Source organism: Haliotis asinina, unplaced genomic scaffold, assembly GCF_037392515.1.
Source record: "Haliotis asinina isolate JCU_RB_2024 unplaced genomic scaffold, JCU_Hal_asi_v2 scaffold_52, whole genome shotgun sequence".
NCBI lineage: Eukaryota > Metazoa > Mollusca > Gastropoda > Lepetellida > Haliotidae > Haliotis > Haliotis asinina.
Window position 1 is genome coordinate 57,922 of NW_027133922.1, and position 20,741 is coordinate 78,662.

At 44.9% G+C, this 20,741-nt stretch overlaps 33 non-coding genes across 33 annotated transcripts; all 33 read left to right on the top strand.

Annotated features, from left to right (window-relative positions):
• Positions 1–140: 140 nt before the first annotated feature.
• Positions 141–304, top strand: LOC137270216 (U1 spliceosomal RNA). The gene has a single exon (XR_010955162.1). It is a non-coding gene; the product is annotated as a U1 spliceosomal RNA (small nuclear RNA).
• Positions 305–775: 471 nt separating this feature from the next.
• On the top strand, positions 776–939 carry LOC137270217 (U1 spliceosomal RNA). The gene has a single exon (XR_010955163.1). It is a non-coding gene; the product is annotated as a U1 spliceosomal RNA (small nuclear RNA).
• A 471-nt stretch (positions 940–1,410) lies between these two features.
• Positions 1,411–1,574, top strand: LOC137270219 (U1 spliceosomal RNA). The gene has a single exon (XR_010955164.1). It is a non-coding gene; the product is annotated as a U1 spliceosomal RNA (small nuclear RNA).
• Positions 1,575–2,045: 471 nt separating this feature from the next.
• LOC137270221 (U1 spliceosomal RNA) lies at positions 2,046–2,209 on the top strand. The gene has a single exon (XR_010955166.1). It is a non-coding gene; the product is annotated as a U1 spliceosomal RNA (small nuclear RNA).
• Positions 2,210–2,680: 471 nt separating this feature from the next.
• On the top strand, positions 2,681–2,844 carry LOC137270222 (U1 spliceosomal RNA). The gene has a single exon (XR_010955167.1). It is a non-coding gene; the product is annotated as a U1 spliceosomal RNA (small nuclear RNA).
• A 471-nt stretch (positions 2,845–3,315) lies between these two features.
• On the top strand, positions 3,316–3,479 carry LOC137270223 (U1 spliceosomal RNA). Its single transcript, XR_010955168.1, has one exon. It is a non-coding gene; the product is annotated as a U1 spliceosomal RNA (small nuclear RNA).
• Positions 3,480–3,950: 471 nt separating this feature from the next.
• LOC137270224 (U1 spliceosomal RNA) lies at positions 3,951–4,114 on the top strand. Its single transcript, XR_010955169.1, has one exon. It is a non-coding gene; the product is annotated as a U1 spliceosomal RNA (small nuclear RNA).
• A 471-nt stretch (positions 4,115–4,585) lies between these two features.
• Positions 4,586–4,749, top strand: LOC137270279 (U1 spliceosomal RNA). Its single transcript, XR_010955218.1, has one exon. It is a non-coding gene; the product is annotated as a U1 spliceosomal RNA (small nuclear RNA).
• Positions 4,750–5,220: 471 nt separating this feature from the next.
• LOC137270225 (U1 spliceosomal RNA) lies at positions 5,221–5,384 on the top strand. The gene has a single exon (XR_010955170.1). It is a non-coding gene; the product is annotated as a U1 spliceosomal RNA (small nuclear RNA).
• A 471-nt stretch (positions 5,385–5,855) lies between these two features.
• Positions 5,856–6,019, top strand: LOC137270226 (U1 spliceosomal RNA). Its single transcript, XR_010955171.1, has one exon. It is a non-coding gene; the product is annotated as a U1 spliceosomal RNA (small nuclear RNA).
• A 471-nt stretch (positions 6,020–6,490) lies between these two features.
• LOC137270227 (U1 spliceosomal RNA) lies at positions 6,491–6,654 on the top strand. Its single transcript, XR_010955172.1, has one exon. It is a non-coding gene; the product is annotated as a U1 spliceosomal RNA (small nuclear RNA).
• Positions 6,655–7,125: 471 nt separating this feature from the next.
• Positions 7,126–7,289, top strand: LOC137270228 (U1 spliceosomal RNA). Its single transcript, XR_010955173.1, has one exon. It is a non-coding gene; the product is annotated as a U1 spliceosomal RNA (small nuclear RNA).
• A 471-nt stretch (positions 7,290–7,760) lies between these two features.
• On the top strand, positions 7,761–7,924 carry LOC137270230 (U1 spliceosomal RNA). Its single transcript, XR_010955174.1, has one exon. It is a non-coding gene; the product is annotated as a U1 spliceosomal RNA (small nuclear RNA).
• Positions 7,925–8,395: 471 nt separating this feature from the next.
• Positions 8,396–8,559, top strand: LOC137270231 (U1 spliceosomal RNA). The gene has a single exon (XR_010955175.1). It is a non-coding gene; the product is annotated as a U1 spliceosomal RNA (small nuclear RNA).
• A 471-nt stretch (positions 8,560–9,030) lies between these two features.
• On the top strand, positions 9,031–9,194 carry LOC137270233 (U1 spliceosomal RNA). The gene has a single exon (XR_010955177.1). It is a non-coding gene; the product is annotated as a U1 spliceosomal RNA (small nuclear RNA).
• Positions 9,195–9,665: 471 nt separating this feature from the next.
• LOC137270234 (U1 spliceosomal RNA) lies at positions 9,666–9,829 on the top strand. Its single transcript, XR_010955178.1, has one exon. It is a non-coding gene; the product is annotated as a U1 spliceosomal RNA (small nuclear RNA).
• A 471-nt stretch (positions 9,830–10,300) lies between these two features.
• On the top strand, positions 10,301–10,464 carry LOC137270235 (U1 spliceosomal RNA). The gene has a single exon (XR_010955179.1). It is a non-coding gene; the product is annotated as a U1 spliceosomal RNA (small nuclear RNA).
• Positions 10,465–10,935: 471 nt separating this feature from the next.
• LOC137270236 (U1 spliceosomal RNA) lies at positions 10,936–11,099 on the top strand. The gene has a single exon (XR_010955180.1). It is a non-coding gene; the product is annotated as a U1 spliceosomal RNA (small nuclear RNA).
• Positions 11,100–11,570: 471 nt separating this feature from the next.
• On the top strand, positions 11,571–11,734 carry LOC137270237 (U1 spliceosomal RNA). The gene has a single exon (XR_010955181.1). It is a non-coding gene; the product is annotated as a U1 spliceosomal RNA (small nuclear RNA).
• Positions 11,735–12,205: 471 nt separating this feature from the next.
• LOC137270238 (U1 spliceosomal RNA) lies at positions 12,206–12,369 on the top strand. Its single transcript, XR_010955182.1, has one exon. It is a non-coding gene; the product is annotated as a U1 spliceosomal RNA (small nuclear RNA).
• A 471-nt stretch (positions 12,370–12,840) lies between these two features.
• LOC137270239 (U1 spliceosomal RNA) lies at positions 12,841–13,004 on the top strand. The gene has a single exon (XR_010955183.1). It is a non-coding gene; the product is annotated as a U1 spliceosomal RNA (small nuclear RNA).
• Positions 13,005–13,475: 471 nt separating this feature from the next.
• On the top strand, positions 13,476–13,639 carry LOC137270241 (U1 spliceosomal RNA). The gene has a single exon (XR_010955184.1). It is a non-coding gene; the product is annotated as a U1 spliceosomal RNA (small nuclear RNA).
• A 471-nt stretch (positions 13,640–14,110) lies between these two features.
• On the top strand, positions 14,111–14,274 carry LOC137270242 (U1 spliceosomal RNA). Its single transcript, XR_010955185.1, has one exon. It is a non-coding gene; the product is annotated as a U1 spliceosomal RNA (small nuclear RNA).
• A 471-nt stretch (positions 14,275–14,745) lies between these two features.
• On the top strand, positions 14,746–14,909 carry LOC137270243 (U1 spliceosomal RNA). The gene has a single exon (XR_010955186.1). It is a non-coding gene; the product is annotated as a U1 spliceosomal RNA (small nuclear RNA).
• A 471-nt stretch (positions 14,910–15,380) lies between these two features.
• On the top strand, positions 15,381–15,544 carry LOC137270275 (U1 spliceosomal RNA). Its single transcript, XR_010955214.1, has one exon. It is a non-coding gene; the product is annotated as a U1 spliceosomal RNA (small nuclear RNA).
• Positions 15,545–16,015: 471 nt separating this feature from the next.
• On the top strand, positions 16,016–16,179 carry LOC137270245 (U1 spliceosomal RNA). Its single transcript, XR_010955188.1, has one exon. It is a non-coding gene; the product is annotated as a U1 spliceosomal RNA (small nuclear RNA).
• A 471-nt stretch (positions 16,180–16,650) lies between these two features.
• LOC137270246 (U1 spliceosomal RNA) lies at positions 16,651–16,814 on the top strand. Its single transcript, XR_010955189.1, has one exon. It is a non-coding gene; the product is annotated as a U1 spliceosomal RNA (small nuclear RNA).
• Positions 16,815–17,285: 471 nt separating this feature from the next.
• LOC137270247 (U1 spliceosomal RNA) lies at positions 17,286–17,449 on the top strand. The gene has a single exon (XR_010955190.1). It is a non-coding gene; the product is annotated as a U1 spliceosomal RNA (small nuclear RNA).
• A 471-nt stretch (positions 17,450–17,920) lies between these two features.
• LOC137270248 (U1 spliceosomal RNA) lies at positions 17,921–18,084 on the top strand. The gene has a single exon (XR_010955191.1). It is a non-coding gene; the product is annotated as a U1 spliceosomal RNA (small nuclear RNA).
• A 472-nt stretch (positions 18,085–18,556) lies between these two features.
• On the top strand, positions 18,557–18,720 carry LOC137270249 (U1 spliceosomal RNA). Its single transcript, XR_010955192.1, has one exon. It is a non-coding gene; the product is annotated as a U1 spliceosomal RNA (small nuclear RNA).
• Positions 18,721–19,191: 471 nt separating this feature from the next.
• Positions 19,192–19,354, top strand: LOC137270280 (U1 spliceosomal RNA). The gene has a single exon (XR_010955219.1). It is a non-coding gene; the product is annotated as a U1 spliceosomal RNA (small nuclear RNA).
• A 471-nt stretch (positions 19,355–19,825) lies between these two features.
• LOC137270250 (U1 spliceosomal RNA) lies at positions 19,826–19,989 on the top strand. Its single transcript, XR_010955193.1, has one exon. It is a non-coding gene; the product is annotated as a U1 spliceosomal RNA (small nuclear RNA).
• Positions 19,990–20,460: 471 nt separating this feature from the next.
• Positions 20,461–20,624, top strand: LOC137270252 (U1 spliceosomal RNA). Its single transcript, XR_010955194.1, has one exon. It is a non-coding gene; the product is annotated as a U1 spliceosomal RNA (small nuclear RNA).
• The last annotated feature ends 117 nt before the right edge of the window (positions 20,625–20,741 follow it).

A 20,741-nucleotide genomic window follows, 5' to 3' on the forward strand; every position in this document is an offset into this window, starting at 1 on the left:
AGGTACTAATGGACTGTTCTGTACAATAAACTGTACGAACAATTAACCTGCCATGAAATATATGTGAAGCGTTGATGATGTGACACCTGAATAGGGCAACGCCAGGGTGATGTAAGTGAAAACTGGAACCTGTCCCAAGCATACTTACCTGGCACAGGCTTTACAGTGATCCGCAAGGCTGTGGGCCCGGGGCGAGACCTTTCCATTGCACCTCGGTTTGGTTGACCCCTGCGATCGTCCCAAATGTGGACGACTCGGGTGCGCAATTTATAAGTGTGGGGGACTGCGTTCGCGCTCTCCCCTTGAAAATCAACCCCAAAAATAGATATTTTCAGTTGACACTTCCCCCACTTCCAAATCACTTGAAGATGATTGTTTTCCCGTGTGTGTATGTGCAAACTATGTGTTTTTAATGCGCATGTGTTAATCTGTTTGCTGTGGCAAAAGTATATGTTTAAAGCAAGTCTGAGTTTGATGTATTTCAGATGGGATCGCTTTGTCAGCCAGTTGTTGTGTTTGGACTGTCAAGTTGTCTCCCCTGCGTCCCGGATCAGAGATGCACGTGCATGCAGTCTAAATGGAAATAAATCCGTCTGTGTGTGTTTTTATCTATCAGTAATTTTTTCACAAAGTGAAGGTACTAATGGACTGTTCTGTACAATAAACTGTACGAACAATTAACCTGCCATGAAATATATGTGAAGCGTTGATGATGTGACACCTGAATAGGGCAACGCCAGGGTGATGTAAGTGAAAACTGGAACCTGTCCCAAGCATACTTACCTGGCACAGGCTTTACAGTGATCCGCAAGGCTGTGGGCCCGGGGCGAGACCTTTCCATTGCACCTCGGTTTGGTTGACCCCTGCGATCGTCCCAAATGTGGACGACTCGGGTGCGCAATTTATAAGTGTGGGGGACTGCGTTCGCGCTCTCCCCTTGAAAATCAACCCCAAAAATAGATATTTTCAGTTGACACTTCCCCCACTTCCAAATCACTTGAAGATGATTGTTTTCCCGTGTGTGTATGTGCAAACTATGTGTTTTTAATGCGCATGTGTTAATCTGTTTGCTGTGGCAAAAGTATATGTTTAAAGCAAGTCTGAGTTTGATGTATTTCAGATGGGATCGCTTTGTCAGCCAGTTGTTGTGTTTGGACTGTCAAGTTGTCTCCCCTGCGTCCCGGATCAGAGATGCACGTGCATGCAGTCTAAATGGAAATAAATCCGTCTGTGTGTGTTTTTATCTATCAGTAATTTTTTCACAAAGTGAAGGTACTAATGGACTGTTCTGTACAATAAACTGTACGAACAATTAACCTGCCATGAAATATATGTGAAGCGTTGATGATGTGACACCTGAATAGGGCAACGCCAGGGTGATGTAAGTGAAAACTGGAACCTGTCCCAAGCATACTTACCTGGCACAGGCTTTACAGTGATCCGCAAGGCTGTGGGCCCGGGGCGAGACCTTTCCATTGCACCTCGGTTTGGTTGACCCCTGCGATCGTCCCAAATGTGGACGACTCGGGTGCGCAATTTATAAGTGTGGGGGACTGCGTTCGCGCTCTCCCCTTGAAAATCAACCCCAAAAATAGATATTTTCAGTTGACACTTCCCCCACTTCCAAATCACTTGAAGATGATTGTTTTCCCGTGTGTGTATGTGCAAACTATGTGTTTTTAATGCGCATGTGTTAATCTGTTTGCTGTGGCAAAAGTATATGTTTAAAGCAAGTCTGAGTTTGATGTATTTCAGATGGGATCGCTTTGTCAGCCAGTTGTTGTGTTTGGACTGTCAAGTTGTCTCCCCTGCGTCCCGGATCAGAGATGCACGTGCATGCAGTCTAAATGGAAATAAATCCGTCTGTGTGTGTTTTTATCTATCAGTAATTTTTTCACAAAGTGAAGGTACTAATGGACTGTTCTGTACAATAAACTGTACGAACAATTAACCTGCCATGAAATATATGTGAAGCGTTGATGATGTGACACCTGAATAGGGCAACGCCAGGGTGATGTAAGTGAAAACTGGAACCTGTCCCAAGCATACTTACCTGGCACAGGCTTTACAGTGATCCGCAAGGCTGTGGGCCCGGGGCGAGACCTTTCCATTGCACCTCGGTTTGGTTGACCCCTGCGATCGTCCCAAATGTGGACGACTCGGGTGCGCAATTTATAAGTGTGGGGGACTGCGTTCGCGCTCTCCCCTTGAAAATCAACCCCAAAAATAGATATTTTCAGTTGACACTTCCCCCACTTCCAAATCACTTGAAGATGATTGTTTTCCCGTGTGTGTATGTGCAAACTATGTGTTTTTAATGCGCATGTGTTAATCTGTTTGCTGTGGCAAAAGTATATGTTTAAAGCAAGTCTGAGTTTGATGTATTTCAGATGGGATCGCTTTGTCAGCCAGTTGTTGTGTTTGGACTGTCAAGTTGTCTCCCCTGCGTCCCGGATCAGAGATGCACGTGCATGCAGTCTAAATGGAAATAAATCCGTCTGTGTGTGTTTTTATCTATCAGTAATTTTTTCACAAAGTGAAGGTACTAATGGACTGTTCTGTACAATAAACTGTACGAACAATTAACCTGCCATGAAATATATGTGAAGCGTTGATGATGTGACACCTGAATAGGGCAACGCCAGGGTGATGTAAGTGAAAACTGGAACCTGTCCCAAGCATACTTACCTGGCACAGGCTTTACAGTGATCCGCAAGGCTGTGGGCCCGGGGCGAGACCTTTCCATTGCACCTCGGTTTGGTTGACCCCTGCGATCGTCCCAAATGTGGACGACTCGGGTGCGCAATTTATAAGTGTGGGGGACTGCGTTCGCGCTCTCCCCTTGAAAATCAACCCCAAAAATAGATATTTTCAGTTGACACTTCCCCCACTTCCAAATCACTTGAAGATGATTGTTTTCCCGTGTGTGTATGTGCAAACTATGTGTTTTTAATGCGCATGTGTTAATCTGTTTGCTGTGGCAAAAGTATATGTTTAAAGCAAGTCTGAGTTTGATGTATTTCAGATGGGATCGCTTTGTCAGCCAGTTGTTGTGTTTGGACTGTCAAGTTGTCTCCCCTGCGTCCCGGATCAGAGATGCACGTGCATGCAGTCTAAATGGAAATAAATCCGTCTGTGTGTGTTTTTATCTATCAGTAATTTTTTCACAAAGTGAAGGTACTAATGGACTGTTCTGTACAATAAACTGTACGAACAATTAACCTGCCATGAAATATATGTGAAGCGTTGATGATGTGACACCTGAATAGGGCAACGCCAGGGTGATGTAAGTGAAAACTGGAACCTGTCCCAAGCATACTTACCTGGCACAGGCTTTACAGTGATCCGCAAGGCTGTGGGCCCGGGGCGAGACCTTTCCATTGCACCTCGGTTTGGTTGACCCCTGCGATCGTCCCAAATGTGGACGACTCGGGTGCGCAATTTATAAGTGTGGGGGACTGCGTTCGCGCTCTCCCCTTGAAAATCAACCCCAAAAATAGATATTTTCAGTTGACACTTCCCCCACTTCCAAATCACTTGAAGATGATTGTTTTCCCGTGTGTGTATGTGCAAACTATGTGTTTTTAATGCGCATGTGTTAATCTGTTTGCTGTGGCAAAAGTATATGTTTAAAGCAAGTCTGAGTTTGATGTATTTCAGATGGGATCGCTTTGTCAGCCAGTTGTTGTGTTTGGACTGTCAAGTTGTCTCCCCTGCGTCCCGGATCAGAGATGCACGTGCATGCAGTCTAAATGGAAATAAATCCGTCTGTGTGTGTTTTTATCTATCAGTAATTTTTTCACAAAGTGAAGGTACTAATGGACTGTTCTGTACAATAAACTGTACGAACAATTAACCTGCCATGAAATATATGTGAAGCGTTGATGATGTGACACCTGAATAGGGCAACGCCAGGGTGATGTAAGTGAAAACTGGAACCTGTCCCAAGCATACTTACCTGGCACAGGCTTTACAGTGATCCGCAAGGCTGTGGGCCCGGGGCGAGACCTTTCCATTGCACCTCGGTTTGGTTGACCCCTGCGATCGTCCCAAATGTGGACGACTCGGGTGCGCAATTTATAAGTGTGGGGGACTGCGTTCGCGCTCTCCCCTTGAAAATCAACCCCAAAAATAGATATTTTCAGTTGACACTTCCCCCACTTCCAAATCACTTGAAGATGATTGTTTTCCCGTGTGTGTATGTGCAAACTATGTGTTTTTAATGCGCATGTGTTAATCTGTTTGCTGTGGCAAAAGTATATGTTTAAAGCAAGTCTGAGTTTGATGTATTTCAGATGGGATCGCTTTGTCAGCCAGTTGTTGTGTTTGGACTGTCAAGTTGTCTCCCCTGCGTCCCGGATCAGAGATGCACGCGCATGCAGTCTAAATGGAAATAAATCCGTCTGTGTGTGTTTTTATCTATCAGTAATTTTTTCACAAAGTGAAGGTACTAATGGACTGTTCTGTACAATAAACTGTACGAACAATTAACCTGCCATGAAATATATGTGAAGCGTTGATGATGTGACACCTGAATAGGGCAACGCCAGGGTGATGTAAGTGAAAACTGGAACCTGTCCCAAGCATACTTACCTGGCACAGGCTTTACAGTGATCCGCAAGGCTGTGGGCCCGGGGCGAGACCTTTCCATTGCACCTCGGTTTGGTTGAGCCCTGCGATCGTCCCAAATGTGGACGACTCGGGTGCGCAATTTATAAGTGTGGGGGACTGCGTTCGCGCTCTCCCCTTGAAAATCAACCCCAAAAATAGATATTTTCAGTTGACACTTCCCCCACTTCCAAATCACTTGAAGATGATTGTTTTCCCGTGTGTGTATGTGCAAACTATGTGTTTTTAATGCGCATGTGTTAATCTGTTTGCTGTGGCAAAAGTATATGTTTAAAGCAAGTCTGAGTTTGATGTATTTCAGATGGGATCGCTTTGTCAGCCAGTTGTTGTGTTTGGACTGTCAAGTTGTCTCCCCTGCGTCCCGGATCAGAGATGCACGTGCATGCAGTCTAAATGGAAATAAATCCGTCTGTGTGTGTTTTTATCTATCAGTAATTTTTTCACAAAGTGAAGGTACTAATGGACTGTTCTGTACAATAAACTGTACGAACAATTAACCTGCCATGAAATATATGTGAAGCGTTGATGATGTGACACCTGAATAGGGCAACGCCAGGGTGATGTAAGTGAAAACTGGAACCTGTCCCAAGCATACTTACCTGGCACAGGCTTTACAGTGATCCGCAAGGCTGTGGGCCCGGGGCGAGACCTTTCCATTGCACCTCGGTTTGGTTGACCCCTGCGATCGTCCCAAATGTGGACGACTCGGGTGCGCAATTTATAAGTGTGGGGGACTGCGTTCGCGCTCTCCCCTTGAAAATCAACCCCAAAAATAGATATTTTCAGTTGACACTTCCCCCACTTCCAAATCACTTGAAGATGATTGTTTTCCCGTGTGTGTATGTGCAAACTATGTGTTTTTAATGCGCATGTGTTAATCTGTTTGCTGTGGCAAAAGTATATGTTTAAAGCAAGTCTGAGTTTGATGTATTTCAGATGGGATCGCTTTGTCAGCCAGTTGTTGTGTTTGGACTGTCAAGTTGTCTCCCCTGCGTCCCGGATCAGAGATGCACGCGCATGCAGTCTAAATGGAAATAAATCCGTCTGTGTGTGTTTTTATCTATCAGTAATTTTTTCACAAAGTGAAGGTACTAATGGACTGTTCTGTACAATAAACTGTACGAACAATTAACCTGCCATGAAATATATGTGAAGCGTTGATGATGTGACACCTGAATAGGGCAACGCCAGGGTGATGTAAGTGAAAACTGGAACCTGTCCCAAGCATACTTACCTGGCACAGGCTTTACAGTGATCCGCAAGGCTGTGGGCCCGGGGCGAGACCTTTCCATTGCACCTCGGTTTGGTTGACCCCTGCGATCGTCCCAAATGTGGACGACTCGGGTGCGCAATTTATAAGTGTGGGGGACTGCGTTCGCGCTCTCCCCTTGAAAATCAACCCCAAAAATAGATATTTTCAGTTGACACTTCCCCCACTTCCAAATCACTTGAAGATGATTGTTTTCCCGTGTGTGTATGTGCAAACTATGTGTTTTTAATGCGCATGTGTTAATCTGTTTGCTGTGGCAAAAGTATATGTTTAAAGCAAGTCTGAGTTTGATGTATTTCAGATGGGATCGCTTTGTCAGCCAGTTGTTGTGTTTGGACTGTCAAGTTGTCTCCCCTGCGTCCCGGATCAGAGATGCACGTGCATGCAGTCTAAATGGAAATAAATCCGTCTGTGTGTGTTTTTATCTATCAGTAATTTTTTCACAAAGTGAAGGTACTAATGGACTGTTCTGTACAATAAACTGTACGAACAATTAACCTGCCATGAAATATATGTGAAGCGTTGATGATGTGACACCTGAATAGGGCAACGCCAGGGTGATGTAAGTGAAAACTGGAACCTGTCCCAAGCATACTTACCTGGCACAGGCTTTACAGTGATCCGCAAGGCTGTGGGCCCGGGGCGAGACCTTTCCATTGCACCTCGGTTTGGTTGACCCCTGCGATCGTCCCAAATGTGGACGACTCGGGTGCGCAATTTATAAGTGTGGGGGACTGCGTTCGCGCTCTCCCCTTGAAAATCAACCCCAAAAATAGATATTTTCAGTTGACACTTCCCCCACTTCCAAATCACTTGAAGATGATTGTTTTCCCGTGTGTGTATGTGCAAACTATGTGTTTTTAATGCGCATGTGTTAATCTGTTTGCTGTGGCAAAAGTATATGTTTAAAGCAAGTCTGAGTTTGATGTATTTCAGATGGGATCGCTTTGTCAGCCAGTTGTTGTGTTTGGACTGTCAAGTTGTCTCCCCTGCGTCCCGGATCAGAGATGCACGTGCATGCAGTCTAAATGGAAATAAATCCGTCTGTGTGTGTTTTTATCTATCAGTAATTTTTTCACAAAGTGAAGGTACTAATGGACTGTTCTGTACAATAAACTGTACGAACAATTAACCTGCCATGAAATATATGTGAAGCGTTGATGATGTGACACCTGAATAGGGCAACGCCAGGGTGATGTAAGTGAAAACTGGAACCTGTCCCAAGCATACTTACCTGGCACAGGCTTTACAGTGATCCGCAAGGCTGTGGGCCCGGGGCGAGACCTTTCCATTGCACCTCGGTTTGGTTGACCCCTGCGATCGTCCCAAATGTGGACGACTCGGGTGCGCAATTTATAAGTGTGGGGGACTGCGTTCGCGCTCTCCCCTTGAAAATCAACCCCAAAAATAGATATTTTCAGTTGACACTTCCCCCACTTCCAAATCACTTGAAGATGATTGTTTTCCCGTGTGTGTATGTGCAAACTATGTGTTTTTAATGCGCATGTGTTAATCTGTTTGCTGTGGCAAAAGTATATGTTTAAAGCAAGTCTGAGTTTGATGTATTTCAGATGGGATCGCTTTGTCAGCCAGTTGTTGTGTTTGGACTGTCAAGTTGTCTCCCCTGCGTCCCGGATCAGAGATGCACGTGCATGCAGTCTAAATGGAAATAAATCCGTCTGTGTGTGTTTTTATCTATCAGTAATTTTTTCACAAAGTGAAGGTACTAATGGACTGTTCTGTACAATAAACTGTACGAACAATTAACCTGCCATGAAATATATGTGAAGCGTTGATGATGTGACACCTGAATAGGGCAACGCCAGGGTGATGTAAGTGAAAACTGGAACCTGTCCCAAGCATACTTACCTGGCACAGGCTTTACAGTGATCCGCAAGGCTGTGGGCCCGGGGCGAGACCTTTCCATTGCACCTCGGTTTGGTTGACCCCTGCGATCGTCCCAAATGTGGACGACTCGGGTGCGCAATTTATAAGTGTGGGGGACTGCGTTCGCGCTCTCCCCTTGAAAATCAACCCCAAAAATAGATATTTTCAGTTGACACTTCCCCCACTTCCAAATCACTTGAAGATGATTGTTTTCCCGTGTGTGTATGTGCAAACTATGTGTTTTTAATGCGCATGTGTTAATCTGTTTGCTGTGGCAAAAGTATATGTTTAAAGCAAGTCTGAGTTTGATGTATTTCAGATGGGATCGCTTTGTCAGCCAGTTGTTGTGTTTGGACTGTCAAGTTGTCTCCCCTGCGTCCCGGATCAGAGATGCACGTGCATGCAGTCTAAATGGAAATAAATCCGTCTGTGTGTGTTTTTATCTATCAGTAATTTTTTCACAAAGTGAAGGTACTAATGGACTGTTCTGTACAATAAACTGTACGAACAATTAACCTGCCATGAAATATATGTGAAGCGTTGATGATGTGACACCTGAATAGGGCAACGCCAGGGTGATGTAAGTGAAAACTGGAACCTGTCCCAAGCATACTTACCTGGCACAGGCTTTACAGTGATCCGCAAGGCTGTGGGCCCGGGGCGAGACCTTTCCATTGCACCTCGGTTTGGTTGACCCCTGCGATCGTCCCAAATGTGGACGACTCGGGTGCGCAATTTATAAGTGTGGGGGACTGCGTTCGCGCTCTCCCCTTGAAAATCAACCCCAAAAATAGATATTTTCAGTTGACACTTCCCCCACTTCCAAATCACTTGAAGATGATTGTTTTCCCGTGTGTGTATGTGCAAACTATGTGTTTTTAATGCGCATGTGTTAATCTGTTTGCTGTGGCAAAAGTATATGTTTAAAGCAAGTCTGAGTTTGATGTATTTCAGATGGGATCGCTTTGTCAGCCAGTTGTTGTGTTTGGACTGTCAAGTTGTCTCCCCTGCGTCCCGGATCAGAGATGCACGTGCATGCAGTCTAAATGGAAATAAATCCGTCTGTGTGTGTTTTTATCTATCAGTAATTTTTTCACAAAGTGAAGGTACTAATGGACTGTTCTGTACAATAAACTGTACGAACAATTAACCTGCCATGAAATATATGTGAAGCGTTGATGATGTGACACCTGAATAGGGCAACGCCAGGGTGATGTAAGTGAAAACTGGAACCTGTCCCAAGCATACTTACCTGGCACAGGCTTTACAGTGATCCGCAAGGCTGTGGGCCCGGGGCGAGACCTTTCCATTGCACCTCGGTTTGGTTGACCCCTGCGATCGTCCCAAATGTGGACGACTCGGGTGCGCAATTTATAAGTGTGGGGGACTGCGTTCGCGCTCTCCCCTTGAAAATCAACCCCAAAAATAGATATTTTCAGTTGACACTTCCCCCACTTCCAAATCACTTGAAGATGATTGTTTTCCCGTGTGTGTATGTGCAAACTATGTGTTTTTAATGCGCATGTGTTAATCTGTTTGCTGTGGCAAAAGTATATGTTTAAAGCAAGTCTGAGTTTGATGTATTTCAGATGGGATCGCTTTGTCAGCCAGTTGTTGTGTTTGGACTGTCAAGTTGTCTCCCCTGCGTCCCGGATCAGAGATGCACGTGCATGCAGTCTAAATGGAAATAAATCCGTCTGTGTGTGTTTTTATCTATCAGTAATTTTTTCACAAAGTGAAGGTACTAATGGACTGTTCTGTACAATAAACTGTACGAACAATTAACCTGCCATGAAATATATGTGAAGCGTTGATGATGTGACACCTGAATAGGGCAACGCCAGGGTGATGTAAGTGAAAACTGGAACCTGTCCCAAGCATACTTACCTGGCACAGGCTTTACAGTGATCCGCAAGGCTGTGGGCCCGGGGCGAGACCTTTCCATTGCACCTCGGTTTGGTTGACCCCTGCGATCGTCCCAAATGTGGACGACTCGGGTGCGCAATTTATAAGTGTGGGGGACTGCGTTCGCGCTCTCCCCTTGAAAATCAACCCCAAAAATAGATATTTTCAGTTGACACTTCCCCCACTTCCAAATCACTTGAAGATGATTGTTTTCCCGTGTGTGTATGTGCAAACTATGTGTTTTTAATGCGCATGTGTTAATCTGTTTGCTGTGGCAAAAGTATATGTTTAAAGCAAGTCTGAGTTTGATGTATTTCAGATGGGATCGCTTTGTCAGCCAGTTGTTGTGTTTGGACTGTCAAGTTGTCTCCCCTGCGTCCCGGATCAGAGATGCACGTGCATGCAGTCTAAATGGAAATAAATCCGTCTGTGTGTGTTTTTATCTATCAGTAATTTTTTCACAAAGTGAAGGTACTAATGGACTGTTCTGTACAATAAACTGTACGAACAATTAACCTGCCATGAAATATATGTGAAGCGTTGATGATGTGACACCTGAATAGGGCAACGCCAGGGTGATGTAAGTGAAAACTGGAACCTGTCCCAAGCATACTTACCTGGCACAGGCTTTACAGTGATCCGCAAGGCTGTGGGCCCGGGGCGAGACCTTTCCATTGCACCTCGGTTTGGTTGACCCCTGCGATCGTCCCAAATGTGGACGACTCGGGTGCGCAATTTATAAGTGTGGGGGACTGCGTTCGCGCTCTCCCCTTGAAAATCAACCCCAAAAATAGATATTTTCAGTTGACACTTCCCCCACTTCCAAATCACTTGAAGATGATTGTTTTCCCGTGTGTGTATGTGCAAACTATGTGTTTTTAATGCGCATGTGTTAATCTGTTTGCTGTGGCAAAAGTATATGTTTAAAGCAAGTCTGAGTTTGATGTATTTCAGATGGGATCGCTTTGTCAGCCAGTTGTTGTGTTTGGACTGTCAAGTTGTCTCCCCTGCGTCCCGGATCAGAGATGCACGTGCATGCAGTCTAAATGGAAATAAATCCGTCTGTGTGTGTTTTTATCTATCAGTAATTTTTTCACAAAGTGAAGGTACTAATGGACTGTTCTGTACAATAAACTGTACGAACAATTAACCTGCCATGAAATATATGTGAAGCGTTGATGATGTGACACCTGAATAGGGCAACGCCAGGGTGATGTAAGTGAAAACTGGAACCTGTCCCAAGCATACTTACCTGGCACAGGCTTTACAGTGATCCGCAAGGCTGTGGGCCCGGGGCGAGACCTTTCCATTGCACCTCGGTTTGGTTGACCCCTGCGATCGTCCCAAATGTGGACGACTCGGGTGCGCAATTTATAAGTGTGGGGGACTGCGTTCGCGCTCTCCCCTTGAAAATCAACCCCAAAAATAGATATTTTCAGTTGACACTTCCCCCACTTCCAAATCACTTGAAGATGATTGTTTTCCCGTGTGTGTATGTGCAAACTATGTGTTTTTAATGCGCATGTGTTAATCTGTTTGCTGTGGCAAAAGTATATGTTTAAAGCAAGTCTGAGTTTGATGTATTTCAGATGGGATCGCTTTGTCAGCCAGTTGTTGTGTTTGGACTGTCAAGTTGTCTCCCCTGCGTCCCGGATCAGAGATGCACGTGCATGCAGTCTAAATGGAAATAAATCCGTCTGTGTGTGTTTTTATCTATCAGTAATTTTTTCACAAAGTGAAGGTACTAATGGACTGTTCTGTACAATAAACTGTACGAACAATTAACCTGCCATGAAATATATGTGAAGCGTTGATGATGTGACACCTGAATAGGGCAACGCCAGGGTGATGTAAGTGAAAACTGGAACCTGTCCCAAGCATACTTACCTGGCACAGGCTTTACAGTGATCCGCAAGGCTGTGGGCCCGGGGCGAGACCTTTCCATTGCACCTCGGTTTGGTTGACCCCTGCGATCGTCCCAAATGTGGACGACTCGGGTGCGCAATTTATAAGTGTGGGGGACTGCGTTCGCGCTCTCCCCTTGAAAATCAACCCCAAAAATAGATATTTTCAGTTGACACTTCCCCCACTTCCAAATCACTTGAAGATGATTGTTTTCCCGTGTGTGTATGTGCAAACTATGTGTTTTTAATGCGCATGTGTTAATCTGTTTGCTGTGGCAAAAGTATATGTTTAAAGCAAGTCTGAGTTTGATGTATTTCAGATGGGATCGCTTTGTCAGCCAGTTGTTGTGTTTGGACTGTCAAGTTGTCTCCCCTGCGTCCCGGATCAGAGATGCACGTGCATGCAGTCTAAATGGAAATAAATCCGTCTGTGTGTGTTTTTATCTATCAGTAATTTTTTCACAAAGTGAAGGTACTAATGGACTGTTCTGTACAATAAACTGTACGAACAATTAACCTGCCATGAAATATATGTGAAGCGTTGATGATGTGACACCTGAATAGGGCAACGCCAGGGTGATGTAAGTGAAAACTGGAACCTGTCCCAAGCATACTTACCTGGCACAGGCTTTACAGTGATCCGCAAGGCTGTGGGCCCGGGGCGAGACCTTTCCATTGCACCTCGGTTTGGTTGACCCCTGCGATCGTCCCAAATGTGGACGACTCGGGTGCGCAATTTATAAGTGTGGGGGACTGCGTTCGCGCTCTCCCCTTGAAAATCAACCCCAAAAATAGATATTTTCAGTTGACACTTCCCCCACTTCCAAATCACTTGAAGATGATTGTTTTCCCGTGTGTGTATGTGCAAACTATGTGTTTTTAATGCGCATGTGTTAATCTGTTTGCTGTGGCAAAAGTATATGTTTAAAGCAAGTCTGAGTTTGATGTATTTCAGATGGGATCGCTTTGTCAGCCAGTTGTTGTGTTTGGACTGTCAAGTTGTCTCCCCTGCGTCCCGGATCAGAGATGCACGTGCATGCAGTCTAAATGGAAATAAATCCGTCTGTGTGTGTTTTTATCTATCAGTAATTTTTTCACAAAGTGAAGGTACTAATGGACTGTTCTGTACAATAAACTGTACGAACAATTAACCTGCCATGAAATATATGTGAAGCGTTGATGATGTGACACCTGAATAGGGCAACGCCAGGGTGATGTAAGTGAAAACTGGAACCTGTCCCAAGCATACTTACCTGGCACAGGCTTTACAGTGATCCGCAAGGCTGTGGGCCCGGGGCGAGACCTTTCCATTGCACCTCGGTTTGGTTGACCCCTGCGATCGTCCCAAATGTGGACGACTCGGGTGCGCAATTTATAAGTGTGGGGGACTGCGTTCGCGCTCTCCCCTTGAAAATCAACCCCAAAAATAGATATTTTCAGTTGACACTTCCCCCACTTCCAAATCACTTGAAGATGATTGTTTTCCCGTGTGTGTATGTGCAAACTATGTGTTTTTAATGCGCATGTGTTAATCTGTTTGCTGTGGCAAAAGTATATGTTTAAAGCAAGTCTGAGTTTGATGTATTTCAGATGGGATCGCTTTGTCAGCCAGTTGTTGTGTTTGGACTGTCAAGTTGTCTCCCCTGCGTCCCGGATCAGAGATGCACGTGCATGCAGTCTAAATGGAAATAAATCCGTCTGTGTGTGTTTTTATCTATCAGTAATTTTTTCACAAAGTGAAGGTACTAATGGACTGTTCTGTACAATAAACTGTACGAACAATTAACCTGCCATGAAATATATGTGAAGCGTTGATGATGTGACACCTGAATAGGGCAACGCCAGGGTGATGTAAGTGAAAACTGGAACCTGTCCCAAGCATACTTACCTGGCACAGGCTTTACAGTGATCCGCAAGGCTGTGGGCCCGGGGCGAGACCTTTCCATTGCACCTCGGTTTGGTTGACCCCTGCGATCGTCCCAAATGTGGACGACTCGGGTGCGCAATTTATAAGTGTGGGGGACTGCGTTCGCGCTCTCCCCTTGAAAATCAACCCCAAAAATAGATATTTTCAGTTGACACTTCCCCCACTTCCAAATCACTTGAAGATGATTGTTTTCCCGTGTGTGTATGTGCAAACTATGTGTTTTTAATGCGCATGTGTTAATCTGTTTGCTGTGGCAAAAGTATATGTTTAAAGCAAGTCTGAGTTTGATGTATTTCAGATGGGATCGCTTTGTCAGCCAGTTGTTGTGTTTGGACTGTCAAGTTGTCTCCCCTGCGTCCCGGATCAGAGATGCACGTGCATGCAGTCTAAATGGAAATAAATCCGTCTGTGTGTGTTTTTATCTATCAGTAATTTTTTCACAAAGTGAAGGTACTAATGGACTGTTCTGTACAATAAACTGTACGAACAATTAACCTGCCATGAAATATATGTGAAGCGTTGATGATGTGACACCTGAATAGGGCAACGCCAGGGTGATGTAAGTGAAAACTGGAACCTGTCCCAAGCATACTTACCTGGCACAGGCTTTACAGTGATCCGCAAGGCTGTGGGCCCGGGGCGAGACCTTTCCATTGCACCTCGGTTTGGTTGACCCCTGCGATCGTCCCAAATGTGGACGACTCGGGTGCGCAATTTATAAGTGTGGGGGACTGCGTTCGCGCTCTCCCCTTGAAAATCAACCCCAAAAATAGATATTTTCAGTTGACACTTCCCCCACTTCCAAATCACTTGAAGATGATTGTTTTCCCGTGTGTGTATGTGCAAACTATGTGTTTTTAATGCGCATGTGTTAATCTGTTTGCTGTGGCAAAAGTATATGTTTAAAGCAAGTCTGAGTTTGATGTATTTCAGATGGGATCGCTTTGTCAGCCAGTTGTTGTGTTTGGACTGTCAAGTTGTCTCCCCTGCGTCCCGGATCAGAGATGCACGTGCATGCAGTCTAAATGGAAATAAATCCGTCTGTGTGTGTTTTTATCTATCAGTAATTTTTTCACAAAGTGAAGGTACTAATGGACTGTTCTGTACAATAAACTGTACGAACAATTAACCTGCCATGAAATATATGTGAAGCGTTGATGATGTGACACCTGAATAGGGCAACGCCAGGGTGATGTAAGTGAAAACTGGAACCTGTCCCAAGCATACTTACCTGGCACAGGCTTTACAGTGATCCGCAAGGCTGTGGGCCCGGGGCGAGACCTTTCCATTGCACCTCGGTTTGGTTGACCCCTGCGATCGTCCCAAATGTGGACGACTCGGGTGCGCAATTTATAAGTGTGGGGGACTGCGTTCGCGCTCTCCCCTTGAAAATCAACCCCAAAAATAGATATTTTCAGTTGACACTTCCCCCACTTCCAAATCACTTGAAGATGATTGTTTTCCCGTGTGTGTATGTGCAAACTATGTGTTTTTAATGCGCATGTGTTAATCTGTTTGCTGTGGCAAAAGTATATGTTTAAAGCAAGTCTGAGTTTGATGTATTTCAGATGGGATCGCTTTGTCAGCCAGTTGTTGTGTTTGGACTGTCAAGTTGTCTCCCCTGCGTCCCGGATCAGAGATGCACGTGCATGCAGTCTAAATGGAAATAAATCCGTCTGTGTGTGTTTTTATCTATCAGTAATTTTTTCACAAAGTGAAGGTACTAATGGACTGTTCTGTACAATAAACTGTACGAACAATTAACCTGCCATGAAATATATGTGAAGCGTTGATGATGTGACACCTGAATAGGGCAACGCCAGGGTGATGTAAGTGAAAACTGGAACCTGTCCCAAGCATACTTACCTGGCACAGGCTTTACAGTGATCCGCAAGGCTGTGGGCCCGGGGCGAGACCTTTCCATTGCACCTCGGTTTGGTTGACCCCTGCGATCGTCCCAAATGTGGACGACTCGGGTGCGCAATTTATAAGTGTTGGGGACTGCGTTCGCGCTCTCCCCTTGAAAATCAACCCCAAAAATAGATATTTTCAGTTGACACTTCCCCCACTTCCAAATCACTTGAAGATGATTGTTTTCCCGTGTGTGTATGTGCAAACTATGTGTTTTTAATGCGCATGTGTTAATCTGTTTGCTGTGGCAAAAGTATATGTTTAAAGCAAGTCTGAGTTTGATGTATTTCAGATGGGATCGCTTTGTCAGCCAGTTGTTGTGTTTGGACTGTCAAGTTGTCTCCCCTGCGTCCCGGATCAGAGATGCACGTGCATGCAGTCTAAATGGAAATAAATCCGTCTGTGTGTGTTTTTATCTATCAGTAATTTTTTCACAAAGTGAAGGTACTAATGGACTGTTCTGTACAATAAACTGTACGAACAATTAACCTGCCATGAAATATATGTGAAGCGTTGATGATGTGACACCTGAATAGGGCAACGCCAGGGTGATGTAAGTGAAAACTGGAACCTGTCCCAAGCATACTTACCTGGCACAGGCTTTACAGTGATCCGCAAGGCTGTGGGCCCGGGGCGAGACCTTTCCATTGCACCTCGGTTTGGTTGACCCCTGCGATCGTCCCAAATGTGGACGACTCGGGTGCGCAATTTATAAGTGTGGGGGACTGCGTTCGCGCTCTCCCCTTGAAAATCAACCCCAAAAATAGATATTTTCAGTTGACACTTCCCCCACTTCCAAATCACTTGAAGATGATTGTTTTCCCGTGTGTGTATGTGCAAACTATGTGTTTTTAATGCGCATGTGTTAATCTGTTTGCTGTGGCAAAAGTATATGTTTAAAGCAAGTCTGAGTTTGATGTATTTCAGATGGGATCGCTTTGTCAGCCAGTTGTTGTGTTTGGACTGTCAAGTTGTCTCCCCTGCGTCCCGGATCAGAGATGCACGTGCATGCAGTCTAAATGGAAATAAATCCGTCTGTGTGTGTTTTTATCTATCAGTAATTTTTTCACAAAGTGAAGGTACTAATGGACTGTTCTGTACAATAAACTGTACGAACAATTAACCTGCCATGAAATATATGTGAAGCGTTGATGATGTGACACCTGAATAGGGCAACGCCAGGGTGATGTAAGTGAAAACTGGAACCTGTCCCAAGCATACTTACCTGGCACAGGCTTTACAGTGATCCGCAAGGCTGTGGGCCCGGGGCGAGACCTTTCCATTGCACCTCGGTTTGGTTGACCCCTGCGATCGTCCCAAATGTGGACGACTCGGGTGCGCAATTTATAAGTGTGGGGGACTGCGTTCGCGCTCTCCCCTTGAAAATCAACCCCCAAAATAGATATTTTCAGTTGACACTTCCCCCACTTCCAAATCACTTGAAGATGATTGTTTTCCCGTGTGTGTATGTGCAAACTATGTGTTTTTAATGCGCATGTGTTAATCTGTTTGCTGTGGCAAAAGTATATGTTTAAAGCAAGTCTGAGTTTGATGTATTTCAGATGGGATCGCTTTGTCAGCCAGTTGTTGTGTTTGGACTGTCAAGTTGTCTCCCCTGCGTCCCGGATCAGAGATGCACGTGCATGCAGTCTAAATGGAAATAAATCCGTCTGTGTGTGTTTTTATCTATCAGTAATTTTTTCACAAAGTGAAGGTACTAATGGACTGTTCTGTACAATAAACTGTACGAACAATTAACCTGCCATGAAATATATGTGAAGCGTTGATGATGTGACACCTGAATAGGGCAACGCCAGGGTGATGTAAGTGAAAACTGGAACCTGTCCCAAGCATACTTACCTGGCACAGGCTTTACAGTGATCCGCAAGGCTGTGGGCCCGGGGCGAGACCTTTCCATTGCACCTCGGTTTGGTTGACCCCTGCGATCGTCCCAAATGTGGACGACTCGGGTGCGCAATTTATAAGTGTGGGGGACTGCGTTCGCGCTCTCCCCTTGAAAATCAACCCCAAAAATAGATATTTTCAGTTGACACTTCCCCCACTTCCAAATCACTTGAAGATGATTGTTTTCCCGTGTGTGTATGTGCAAACTATGTGTTTTTAATGCGCATGTGTTAATCTGTTTGCTGTGGCAAAAGTATATGTTTAAAGCAAGTCTGAGTTTGATGTATTTCAGATGGGATCGCTTTGTCAGCCAGTTGTTGTGTTTGGACTGTCAAGTTGTCTCCCCTGCGTCCCGGATCAGAGATGCACGTGCATGCAGTCTAAATGGAAATAAATCCGTCTGTGTGTGTTTTTATCTATCAGTAATTTTTTCACAAAGTGAAGGTACTAATGGACTGTTCTGTACAATAAACTGTACGAACAATTAACCTGCCATGAAATATATGTGAAGCGTTGATGATGTGACACCTGAATAGGGCAACGCCAGGGTGATGTAAGTGAAAACTGGAACCTGTCCCAAGCATACTTACCTGGCACAGGCTTTACAGTGATCCGCAAGGCTGTGGGCCCGGGGCGAGACCTTTCCATTGCACCTCGGTTTGGTTGACCCCTGCGATCGTCCCAAATGTGGACGACTCGGGTGCGCAATTTATAAGTGTGGGGGACTGCGTTCGCGCTCTCCCCTTGAAAATCAACCCCAAAAATAGATATTTTCAGTTGACACTTCCCCCACTTCCAAATCACTTGAAGATGATTGTTTTCCCGTGTGTGTATGTGCAAACTATGTGTTTTTAATGCGCATGTGTTAATCTGTTTGCTGTGGCAAAAGTATATGTTTAAAGCAAGTCTGAGTTTGATGTATTTCAGATGGGATCGCTTTGTCAGCCAGTTGTTGTGTTTGGACTGTCAAGTTGTCTCCCCTGCGTCCCGGATCAGAGATGCACGTGCATGCAGTCTAAATGGAAATAAATCCGTCTGTGTGTGTTTTTTATCTATCAGTAATTTTTTCACAAAGTGAAGGTACTAATGGACTGTTCTGTACAATAAACTGTACGAACAATTAACCTGCCATGAAATATATGTGAAGCGTTGATGATGTGACACCTGAATAGGGCAACGCCAGGGTGATGTAAGTGAAAACTGGAACCTGTCCCAAGCATACTTACCTGGCACAGGCTTTACAGTGATCCGCAAGGCTGTGGGCCCGGGGCGAGACCTTTCCATTGCACCTCGGTTTGGTTGACCCCTGCGATCGTCCCAAATGTGGACGACTCGGGTGCGCAATTTATAAGTGTGGGGGACTGCGTTCGCGCTCTCCCCTTGAAAATCAACCCCAAAAATAGATATTTTCAGTTGACACTTCCCCCACTTCCAAATCACTTGAAGATGATTGTTTTCCCGTGTGTGTATGTGCAAACTATGTGTTTTTAATGCGCATGTGTTAATCTGTTTGCTGTGGCAAAAGTATATGTTTAAAGCAAGTCTGAGTTTGATGTATTTCAGATGGGATCGCTTTGTCAGCCAGTTGTTGTGTTTGGACTGTCAAGTTGTCTCCCCTGCGTCCCGGATCAGAGATGCACGTGCATGCAGTCTAAATGGAAATAAATCCGTCTGTGTGTGTTTTTATCTATCAGTAATTTTTTCACAAAGTGAAGGTACTAATGGACTGTTCTGTACAATAAACTGTACGAACAATTAACCTGCCATGAAATATATGTGAAGCGTTGATGATGTGACACCTGAATAGGGCAACGCCAGGGTGATGTAAGTGAAAACTGGAACCTGTCCCAAGCATACTTACCTGGCACAGGCTTTACAGTGATCCGCAAGGCTGTGGGCCCGGGGCGAGACCTTTCCATTGCACCTCGGTTTGGTTGACCCCTGCGATCGTCCCAAATGTGGACGACTCGGGTGCGCAATTTATAAGTGTGGGGGCTGCGTTCGCGCTCTCCCCTTGAAAATCAACCCCAAAAATAGATATTTTCAGTTGACACTTCCCCCACTTCCAAATCACTTGAAGATGATTGTTTTCCCGTGTGTGTATGTGCAAACTATGTGTTTTTAATGCGCATGTGTTAATCTGTTTGCTGTGGCAAAAGTATATGTTTAAAGCAAGTCTGAGTTTGATGTATTTCAGATGGGATCGCTTTGTCAGCCAGTTGTTGTGTTTGGACTGTCAAGTTGTCTCCCCTGCGTCCCGGATCAGAGATGCACGTGCATGCAGTCTAAATGGAAATAAATCCGTCTGTGTGTGTTTTTATCTATCAGTAATTTTTTCACAAAGTGAAGGTACTAATGGACTGTTCTGTACAATAAACTGTACGAACAATTAACCTGCCATGAAATATATGTGAAGCGTTGATGATGTGACACCTGAATAGGGCAACGCCAGGGTGATGTAAGTGAAAACTGGAACCTGTCCCAAGCATACTTACCTGGCACAGGCTTTACAGTGATCCGCAAGGCTGTGGGCCCGGGGCGAGACCTTTCCATTGCACCTCGGTTTGGTTGACCCCTGCGATCGTCCCAAATGTGGACGACTCGGGTGCGCAATTTATAAGTGTGGGGGACTGCGTTCGCGCTCTCCCCTTGAAAATCAACCCCAAAAATAGATATTTTCAGTTGACACTTCCCCCACTTCCAAATCACTTGAAGATGATTGTTTTCCCGTGTGTGTATGTGCAAACTATGTGTTTTTAATGCGCATGTGTTAATCTGTTTGCTGTGGCAAAAGTATATGTTTAAAGCAAGTCTGAGTTTGATGTATTTCAGATGGGATCGCTTTGTCAGCCAGTTGTTGTGTTTGGACTGTCAAGTTGTCTCCCCTGCGTCCCGGATCAGAGATGCACGTGCATGCAGTCTAAATGGAAATAAATCCGTCTGTGTGTGTTTTTATCTATCAGTAATTTTTTCACAAAGTGAAGGTACTAATGGACTGTTCTGTACAATAAACTGTACGAACAATTAACCTGCCATGAAATATATGTGAAGCGTTGATGATGTGACACCTGAATAGGGCAACGCCAGGGTGATGTAAGTGAAAACTGGAACCTGTCCCAAGCATACTTACCTGGCACAGGCTTTACAGTGATCCGCAAGGCTGTGGGCCCGGGGCGAGACCTTTCCATTGCACCTCGGTTTGGTTGACCCCTGCGATCGTCCCAAATGTGGACGACTCGGGTGCGCAATTTATAAGTGTGGGGGACTGCGTTCGCGCTCTCCCCTTGAAAATCAACCCCAAAAATAGATATTTTCAGTTGACACTTCCCCCACTTCCAAATCACTTGAAGATGATTGTTTTCCCGTGTGTGTATGTGCAAACTATGTGTTTTTAATGCGCATG